We start from the raw sequence: 10,149 nt of genomic DNA on the forward strand, positions 1-10,149 counted from the left end.
TGTAGTAACCATCCTTACAAGTGCACCTTACTGTCATTCTTTCATGTTTCAAAGACTTTATAGCTTAAAAACCACCCACTGACACGGTTACCATGAACTACGAACACAGTTGATAGATGGGTAGACAGATAACAAGCAATCATTTGACAAAAGTAATACTGAGATACAACAGAATACATAGGTCATGACAATTAAAGTATTTATATGAGTTCTAAAATCAGTACTATCTTCACCGACTATATTTGAGTCAAACTCAGACAAACACAAATATGCCCTACCACTTTAATAAAAATAAGTATAAATTAATGGTTTTTCATTTTTGAGCACCCCCAGTAGGAAGATGGAAATACTTCAACACAGAAAATTAAATTCTGTTTGTCAAGCTGAAACAGCAATAGAGAAATAAAGAATGGAATGTGTCCTTGTAATTTTTATAACAAGTTCAGAAGATGAGGTTGCATGTATAAGAAAAGTATTCCCTTAAGATATTCATATCACTCCCTCACCTACTTATTTCATGTTATTTGTATCACATCGGAAATCAAATAGTCATATTTTATGCATTAATCTATCTAGAAAGAAACAATGCATGGAAAATGTTATCGGTAATAGAACATGAAGGTACTGTAACATTTTCACTTAATGACATACATAGAATACAATTCCACTTAATAGTCCTTTGCAGTATATTCAACATGCTTAAAATGTAAATAAATCTAGTCACAGAAATACCTTATCATGGCAAACACAGTATTTTTTTCCATTGTGTACATGTGAGTGCCAGGTATCCTGCTGATTAACGCAATATAGAAGAGTATAGAATGGTCTTCTAAGACGTTCTGACTTGCAATTCACATAAGGTTAATATGAACTGTTCCATTCAAATACAAAATATACTAAAGAGAAGCAAAGGAGGGAGGGGAAGGAAGGAGCAAAAGAGGGAAAGTTCTTCCCTTCATTATTTTACACATTCCCCCACCAAGGGAAAGGTATGGACACTGAGTTACACATGCAACCCTTCAGAATTTAGTGTGTTTTCCCCAATAAAACACTACTTTGCATCCCATGTAGGTTAGCAGCATTCTTGATATAAGTCTGGTCTTGATTTTCCAAGTGAGGTTTATAATCATAATACTGGATTTTGGGTAGGATTATATCCCACCCCATCCTTTACTGAGAATCTCCTAGTAAAGGAAGAGAGGGCAGTCTTTGTTCATTGTCGATGCATTAAATAAATGTTTGCAGAGCACTAACTCTGTGCTTGCCCTCAACTAACCATCATTTCAACATTTGCAACTGTCTTTGGCAGAGAGAATAGGAAAGGAAAGTTTGAAGGTTCTAAGTACAAGTGTTATTCTTTTATGTTTTCTAAAGAAAGACAGAAAACCGCATCTATTTCAACTATTAATAAAACTTAAAAACAAGACTTCTAAAGGCAAGAAGGTAGATGATATTTATCATAAGGAAAAGCATATGACATTTAAAACTTGGGAAATAAAAGCTTGGGACATGATAGAAAAAGGAAACAGTATTGGCCCTGGTGCTTTGCCATGAAGTAACTCTGGAGACTTAGCTAGAGGCAGCATATGGGAGCAGCAGCTGAATGGCATCCCTTGAACTTATTTCCTTTCTGACCTTTCGAAGTTGCCAGGTTCAACTAATTTTCTCCTCATGGTTATATCTGAAGCATGTTCCAGAGGCAAGAACCAACGGTTCAGCAGAAATAGATTGCTCATCACAACTTTCTATGGGAATTAAATGAGAAAAGCCTAATCGCTCTTTGGTTAATTAAGCCCCACTAATTCAGATGACAGCCTTATTCCATCAAAATAATATTTTATTTCACAAATACACATCTGTGGGATTCTGGAGGAAAAAAAAATTCCAGCACTGCAAAAAGATATTAAAAAAAAAAAAAAAGACTGGTCAATATACAAATTCAGGAAGCCAGGGTGGGGGGTGCAAATCAAACCATCCAAGGCAGATGAAATGGCAAAGGGAACATGATAAAAATCCTCATACTTGAACCAATACATAAGTTAGTTATCTGGGCACATTTTGAAGTTTTCTACAAGTAAATTTTGTGTATGTGTGTACCACACCTACTACAGAGCAGCCAGGACCAGCCAGGGTTGAATTCTTACACTCTGCATGTGGTGTTTAATACACCAAAGTTAGGAGCCTTTTCCTAAACTAAAAAGCAAAATATGATCATTTCAGCTGTGAGTGCAACAATGCTGAAAACAACGGGGGAAGAAAACTTCATCTTTTTCCTGCTTCTCCAAGTAACTTTTTAGGCAAAATAAAATGACTGACACCACTATCCACAGCATCACTGAGCACGCTACTTCCAAAACAAAGTCTTGAGACTTTAGACTCCATCTATAATTAAAAGGCTACTCTGATCATGCTTGCTCCTTGATTTGTCAAACACAAAACTTGGCTGATAAACCAGAAAAGTGTGATTGGAAATATAAATTGAATATCATTTTACCCCTGAAAAGCTTCTGGCTTTGCATGGAAATTTTGCTCAGATTGGAATGTTGATAAAGCTGTGAGGTGTGCCACCTTGAGTAGAAAAATAAAGATTTTTTTTTCTTAAAGCATTAATTTACTTATAATGTGGTTTTCTGGACAGTTGCTAAGTATGGATTCTAACTTCTGGATGATTGTGCCTTTCTCCTCACTAATGAACAATGAAAGGAAACTGGAAAGCAAAACCTTGAAGTACAACTTCTTGAATAGAATCATTATACCTGATTCTTTGGAGTTCCCATGCTTTGCTCCAAAATCTGATGCTCCCGGCTAACCAGCATCCTAAGACCTTAAATCTGTGCACAGTGTACACGGAAATGTTGTATCACAAATAAGCTCATACAACAGCCTTTACAAATGCCTTCTCACGTGGTCTATTCCAGCCTGCTGAGCATGTTTTATGGGCTGTTTGTTTTTACATTGAGCATACCACCATTGGCTACTTAAGTGTGTTCAGTGCTAAACTAAGGGGCTGCCTTAGATGAATTCGGTCAGGACCAGAGTTCTACACAATACCCAAAGAAAGTTATTTTCAGGTTAAAGACCTCCTCTCCTTTAGAGAGAATATTCTTTAGAGCAGCAAATGCTGCTGCTATTCTAGGGAAGGCTGCTATAAAATTGCTCTTCAGTGAAATTCAGAGCACCTTCAAGAACTCAAAAATGCATCCTGCACAGCAAAAATGCAGCCAAAAAATGTTGAGTCTTGCATGTAGAGATTTACCTATCAAGAATCTCGAGAGTTTTGGGAATCTGGGGATTTTAAAGCCGAAGTGATTCTTAACAGTAATGATAACTAGAAATACAAGATCTAGGTTGCAGGGGAGAAAGATTCAAAGTTTAAGTGACAGCATTACAGCACAAATTTTGGCGAACGTTAGCCAGCATCTCTAAAATATATAGCCCATTCGTGATGGACATGGGATACCTTGACACTCATCTGGGTGGCAAGGGGAACAAACAATGAGGAAGACGAAATGCCACTCAATAGCCCTGAATGAAGCAATCCCAGAGTTGCTGGGAAAGCTCTTCTCTGTTTTCGGAGATTTTTCTCAACTCCAAGCCCTCTTTAGAGTCCAGGAAAAAAAAAAAAAAATCTATCAAAGGGGATGGTTTAAAATGCTGCAACTGCTCCAGCATGAAATGAGTATGTGATGGGGAGCTTCCAATCTGCTAAAGAATTATAGAATATTATTAGTGTTATTATTTAATAAGAGGGTTAATCCTTGAATTTCTTTCAGCCACAGAGCTCAGGGAAGTGGAAAACATGTCTGGACAGGATGATTATGGAGAACTCCCTTTGAGGGGAGAAAAATGCAGCCCTTAGAGAACATCCTTCAAAGGTATCAGGCCTGTCTGTAAAAGAATCTCTCTCTCCCTTGCTCTTTGTTACACACACACCCAGATAAAATCCCTGCAAAACTGGACACAGCTGATGAAAGGCAACAGCCGGGCAGAAATTTCAGTTGTGTTTAGCCTAAAAGACGGGGCTCATTTTGCATGCAGTCAAGTACAGCGGCGAGGTTGAATGGATGGAAAATCCCACTCTCGAATCTTACATAAATATCTCTTTCCCACATAGTTTTCCAGTTGAAAAGCTCCCATAATGAAGCAGAGGTGACAGCCCAGGGAGCGTTGTTAACCATTGAGACGGCTGTCAGGAGAACTGTAGGGCGGACAGGCGCTTCACAACCGCCCCAACCCACCCGGGTCCCTCCTACCCGCTCCGCAATGGTACCCGACCCGAGAGGGCAGTGCTGGCGTACCTTCTCCGAAGCCCCCTCCTTCCCATTGTCAGCCCGCAAGCTGCGTGAAGCCAGGTGAAACCCAGCAGCCGGCTGATCTGATTAGCAGCTTCGGTGCGCTAAGGCATTGTCGGATCGTGCCTCTTCAAGAGGAAACTCTTGTGGAATCTTCAGGAAAGGGTGGTAAAGTTGCAAGGACCTTTCCTGCCTCCCGCTGCCTCAGTTACAAGCCCCGTTCTCTAACTGGAGCTGAAGTGAGCAGCTGACAGCCTGATTTGCCATGACGGACTGATGCTGTGCGTTCGCAACAATAAACAATTCATGTTGTTTGATTTCCAAGATTTAGCAACCCAAGCAAACAGCTGCCATCTCGACTCGCGGAGGCCAACGGGGCTGGCCCTTGACGAGCGGCCGGCTCAGTGCCCGCGGGGAAGGGTCAACGGTAACAAAACTTTGAGGTTCCTGCCACATTGTGTGGGGAGAGCTTTGGTCTGGGAGAGAAGGGAAGCGGAGAGAACTGCGGATACCTGTTGGCATCAGCAGGTGTTCGGTGTCCCCCAGCCCAGGCTGGAACCCGGTAGGAGGGGAGGAGGTCCCTTACGAACCTGTTACGCGCTGGCAGAAGCCAGGCGAGAGCCCTCTAGGCCAGCGAGCAAGGCGGCCCGCCCCCCGAGTGTCGGCGGATGGGGAGCAGGGAGAAGGCACAAAGCGCAGCCGCCTGCCCTGCCGGGCGATGGGGAGAGGGTTCGGAGTCCTCGGCTCGGGGGGCCTCTGTGAGCGTGGGCTCGCCAAGGACAGTGCCTCTGGGCGTCCTGCCGGGGTTCGGTACAGGGGCTTGGCCGCTGCAGAGCCGCGGGGCGGCCCGAGAGCCAGCAAGTTTGCAGCGGGCACCACGCCTCGTAGGCTGGAGCAGCCACTTGTAGGAAAGCCCTGCGCCGGGGCGGGGGGCTCTCCGCTGCTGGGTCGCGGCCCGCGGCCCCAAGGCAGGGGTCTCCCTCCCTGTCCCCAGGGTGGGTGGGGGGAAGGTGCAGCAAAGGGGCAGCCCCGGTCCCTGCGCCTTCTTTCCTCTCGGGCTCGCACCCTCCTCACCCCCGCCGCGGGTGTTGCCCATTCTCCGCACGGACCCCGCAGTGAAGGCGCGCGGCTGCAGCGTCGCCTGCCTGCCGGCCTGGCGAGGCGGCGAAATCGCCAGGCGACCGCGGAGATGGAGACTGGCAGGAAGACTAAAGGGGCACAGGCTGCTTGCTACTCCCCAGGACCTACTGTCACAACAGTTTGCCAAATCGTCAGAGCCCTGAGGTGGCCCCGTCGGCTGTGCGCATCATGAAAGACGCAGCTCAGCCCCAAGCCTGGGCTAGGAACCCGCGTCCACCATCTGCGGGGGAGGGGGGGGGGGGGGAGGAGACGCGCAAGGTGTCCGAAGGGGGATAGGGATTCTTAAAGGAAACGGTCCTTTCGGGGTCCTCGGGGCTTGGAGGGAAAAGGGGACAGGGGGAGAGCACTTACTCTTGACGAGCTCGGCGCTGGCGAATTTCAAGCTTCCTGGTTCACACACGGCTGCAGGGACTCTGGGTCGGCTCCCGAGGGCGGCGAGCACCGAGAGGTTCCCGCGCGCAGGGCAGGCGCCTCCGGATTCCGTTCATGCCTCTCGGAGCTGCGGGGCTCGCCGTGGAGACGCGGGGCGGGCGCGCCGAGTCCGGGTGTCCGCAGCCCAAAGTGCAGCGAGCGGGCGGGTGCGCGGGACCGTCCGTGCCCAGACCGGCGCCGGCGGAGGGGACTCGGGGAAGCAAGGAGATTCCGAATAAATCCACGAATTCCGGGCTGAGCGCTCCGGCGTGCGAGCCCGCCTGCCTGCCAAATGTAACTGTGAAGTGATGTGGAAAAGTGAGCCGGGTGCCTCCCCTGACGGATCTCATTGGGCAGAGCGCAGAGGCAGGTCTACCACTTGGAAATTCATGTAAGCAGTCCCCCTCCCCGCCCCCTCCCTGCCTTCCCCCTCGGCAGTCGCTCGCTCGCTCGCTCTTCCCCGCTCCAAGTGGGCGCCCAACTTTTCGCTCCTGGCTCCCGAGCACGCCCCGCGCGTCTCCGCAGCCAGAGCCCCGGCTGAAAATGCGCCCTTCCGTGCGGAGCACGCAGCCCGCGGAAGGCCAGCCTCCCGGAGAAGGGGGCCGGCGGAGGATCAAGGCAGGCGGAGGCGGTCCCCGCGAGCTTCCTCGGTCGGCTCTCACCTGCGCCCTGGGGCCAGCGTGGTCTTGAAAAGCGTCTCAACGACCCACAGCTGTTCTCCGTGGGCGGAAGAGGACGCGGCAGGGCCGAGGGGTGCGCGTGGGCGGCTTACCTCGCAATTCCGAGAGCCTCTTGCGGACAGAGTGGGGTGCTTGTCAGACCGCTACCTACGACTCAGACGCTACAGCTCGGAGGCAGGCGTGTGTTGCGGTCTTGTGGGTGGAGCACATTCCTAGCACCCCCCTGCCTCTACTCCTTCAGGGAGATGGGATCGGGGCGGGCACCGGGGCAGCCGGCAGGGGCGCGCAGTAAGTAGGCACGAAAAGAACAGCAGAACTTGCGTGGGAAACCCAGGGGGAGATTGCCCTGTCTTGTCAGTGTCCCTTGGCCTCCAGATCTACTCGCAGACACCATTTTTGCAGCTCCTTTACCTCCGCCAAGAGATGCCCTGGCTGTGGCCCGTTCAGCTGCTCTGATGGACGCCATGCAGGTCCTGAGAAACGTGCCCCCCCCCCCCGCCCTGGGGTAGAGCCAGTACAGATAAATTAAGAGGTCCAGGCTTGTTTTCTTCTCACTTCCAAGGATAACACAGAAATATTGAGCCACCGTGATCATCTTTTGATACAATCAGTGAAACGTTAGATGCACTAAGCATTACTTTTTTGTTTAACTTCCCTCCACAGGCCACCCTGATTTGGTCCATGCCCTGTGCACCAGAGGGGAGTTCTCAGGAAGGGTTTTACCATCTGGGGGGGGGGCGGGGGGCACAGCCGAAACAGAAGGGGGAAAGGGCGCAGACAACCAGACACAAGGTCTGTAGAGCTTGTACTGACTGTCGCAAATTAATGAGACACAGTGAGCAGAATGAGAAAATAGGCACAATATGCTTGTAATGTTTTATGCAGATTTGACATTTGTGTGTGTGTGTGTGTGTGTGTGTCCCATTATGAAATGTTTAAAAGAATACAGCCTATAGGTCTAATATCTGTTGCACATTCTAGCTTCTTACGGGCAAAAAACTTAGTGAATTATTTCAGACACGGAGAGGTGAGGAGAACCAGGAGCTATCTTCCCTCCGCCCCCACCCACCCCCAAACACACACACACACACACACACACACACACACACACACACACACGACAGTACATAGTAACTGTTCCTTCTTTTCTCAGACTGTGTAAGCTTGCAGGGTATTCAGGAGTTGGCTAATTCTATCTAGGAAAAAGGAACAGAAGTCATACCTCAATCAAACCATAACTCCTGCTAGACCAGGAAGTAAGTCCCAAGTGGACAAAGAAATACATGATATTTGTGTTGTGCTTAATTTTCAGACATTCATTTTCAGTTTGATCACATGGTCTGCTCCTTTCCTGGGGGGTACTTTTCTTAAATCTATGAGAACCACAGAAAAAGTTTTGTGTTACTGAAGGCTGCGAATCATCACAAGTAACAAACTCATCTCAAAAGAAAGCCAGAATGGTAGAATTAGAAAACATCCCCAAATCTCATTTTCTTAAAGGAAAACAACAACAGCAACTCTTTTGACAAAGGGAAGAGAGTCAGGATCCAATGGCTTTGGATCCCATGGTTAGGATGCGTTGTTTTGACTCACCTCTACATGTACTCTCAGAGCAGTTACATGCATTGTCTTCATTGAATTTTGGCAACTAGATTTCAAGGTAGCCCTCTCTCCATGTGCTAATCTCTGCTCAAAGCACTGCAGTAGGAATTTCCTACTAATTTTCTCCTAATTCTTAGGAGAGGTCTGGGTGATTAAGCAGTGTGAAAGAGGATTAGGATAATGTTAAAAAGCCCTATAAGGATATTTCTAAAATAATCAGGGTTGCTGAAAGACAAGGCATTTGCCTCTTTAACAATTCCACCCACACTTAATAGGATGCAGTGTAATGTCACAATGGTGAGAGCCTAACTCCTTAAGAAAGTGTTTTCTTTTCAACATCCTCTCCAGGGTTACAGCCTTCCAGCTTCCAGTCCACAGGAAGAGGACTGTGCTACATGGGCTTTTCAGAATGGCGACTGAAATTGCCTGTGCGGTGGTGCCTGGCAGGGGAGGAAGGGTGAGGGATTATCTGATAGGGCTGAAGTATAATCAGAAAAGAGCTGGGGGGTGGGGAGATGCCTTCAAAATAACCTTGGCTGACTGAGTTGCAGACTGGGATGAGGCAGGGTGTCTCCAGCCTGGGTTTCTGTGACAGGCAGAGGAGGACTCTACTGCAGTTGAATGACATGGAAAGAAACTCTATGTTTCTTTTTCACTACAGGTAGATCTTGTGCTGTAATTTGGACTAAAGAAGAAACTAAACCAAGTGACTGGTTAGTTGGATAGTGAAGAACCCTCTGGCTTATAGGAAGCAGAGCCCTGGCAGGAGGTGGGAGAGATAGGGACACTCCACTTTGTCCCACTGGAGCAGGAAATGGCAGAATGGAACATAGCTACTATTTGCTGCATCAAAATGTAAACTTTTCTTCTTCTCATTCTCCGGTACACAATTAAAAACTAAAATAATATAAAAACAAACACTAAAAAACATGTGTTTACCACAGTATAATGGTGAGAACTTTCAGGTTTCTTCGCTTGCTTTTAAATTTAGATCAATTAATGAATTTGTGGACTTTCTCCTAAAGGAGGGGTTGAGAAGTGTGGATTCGGTGAATGAAAATATTTCACGATGTAATTCCTGCCCAGGGTATTTTATTTTATTTTATTTCATTTTTTATTAATTTTTTAAGATTTTATTTTTAAGTAATCACTACACCCAACATGGGGCTCAAATTTACAACCCCAAGATCAAGAGTCTCATACTCCACTGACTGAGCCAGCCAGGTGCCCCCTGCCTGGGATATTTTAAACATAATATTTTAAGTAAAAACTTTAAGACTCTGAAATATGAAGAAGGCCAAAACGTAAGTGTAATACCAATTAACATATAATACTTTCCAGGAATGCAGAGTACTTTTCCCAGATTTCATGTTATGAAATCGTGATGCAGAAATCTCAAAACTACCATGTCCTTTTTTTGAGGGGGTGGGGGTTGTAATAAGTAATATATAACAACTGTAGCATTAGGCAGAAGAGACTTTGAAATTTGATTGAATTTCCAATATTGGAGCATATATCATGAGAAGGCAAAAAATTAGGAAGGCATTTTAAGAAGTTTGCAAATGTTAGGTACATTTAGGAAAGATTTCTTTAAGAGTTTGTTTTAAATCAGCCTCTTTATTACAGTCATGAAAAGATGTAATGGGTGCTCAAATGAAGTGAATGTGAGCAATTAGTGTGGTTCTCACACCGATCTCTGGTCCAGATCCTGCCTCCCCATCCCAGGAGGCTTGTTAGAAATGCAAATTCTCAGACCTTGAATCTGGGTGGGGCTTAGCAACCTGGGTTTTAGCAAATGCTCCAAGGGACTGTGTTGCTTGCTATATTTTGAGAACCACTGCCTTAGGCTATTCTTTTCTCAGGTGATATATATAAAGATGAGAAGAATAAAAATAAAGCAGTGCATTGTATGAATACTTATTGTTTTTGTCCTGGGATGTTCTAGGGCAGACTATTATCTTAACAAATAAGGTAAAATAAAAAGAAAAGTGTATGCACACTAAATAATGGAATTACTTCACCAA

The 10,149-nt window shown here is 46.3% G+C and overlaps 1 protein-coding gene across 6 annotated transcripts in view; it reads right to left on the minus strand.

The window, feature by feature from the left end:
• The window catches only part of CDH8 (cadherin 8), a 361,920-nt gene extending 354,963 nt beyond the window's left edge, over positions 1 to 6,957 (minus strand). Inside the window, exons 1-2 of one of the 6 annotated variants that reach the window (XM_053906508.1) lie at positions 6,616 to 6,957; positions 5,784 to 6,128 (exon numbers count right to left, since the gene is read on the minus strand). The gene's annotated coding sequence lies outside the window, so the exon portion shown is untranslated. Of the gene's footprint in view, positions 1 to 4,298; positions 4,542 to 4,804; positions 4,824 to 5,783; positions 6,262 to 6,615 lie in introns of those variants that run through there. The other 5 variants (XM_019455740.2, XM_019455739.2, XM_019455741.2 and 2 more) reach the window with 5 other exon arrangements.
• Positions 6,958 to 10,149: the final 3,192 nt, after the last annotated feature.

Source organism: Panthera pardus, unplaced genomic scaffold (assembly GCF_024362965.1).
Source record: "Panthera pardus isolate Hobbes unplaced genomic scaffold, ASM2436296v1 HiC_scaffold_19, whole genome shotgun sequence".
Lineage (NCBI taxonomy): Eukaryota > Metazoa > Chordata > Mammalia > Carnivora > Felidae > Panthera > Panthera pardus.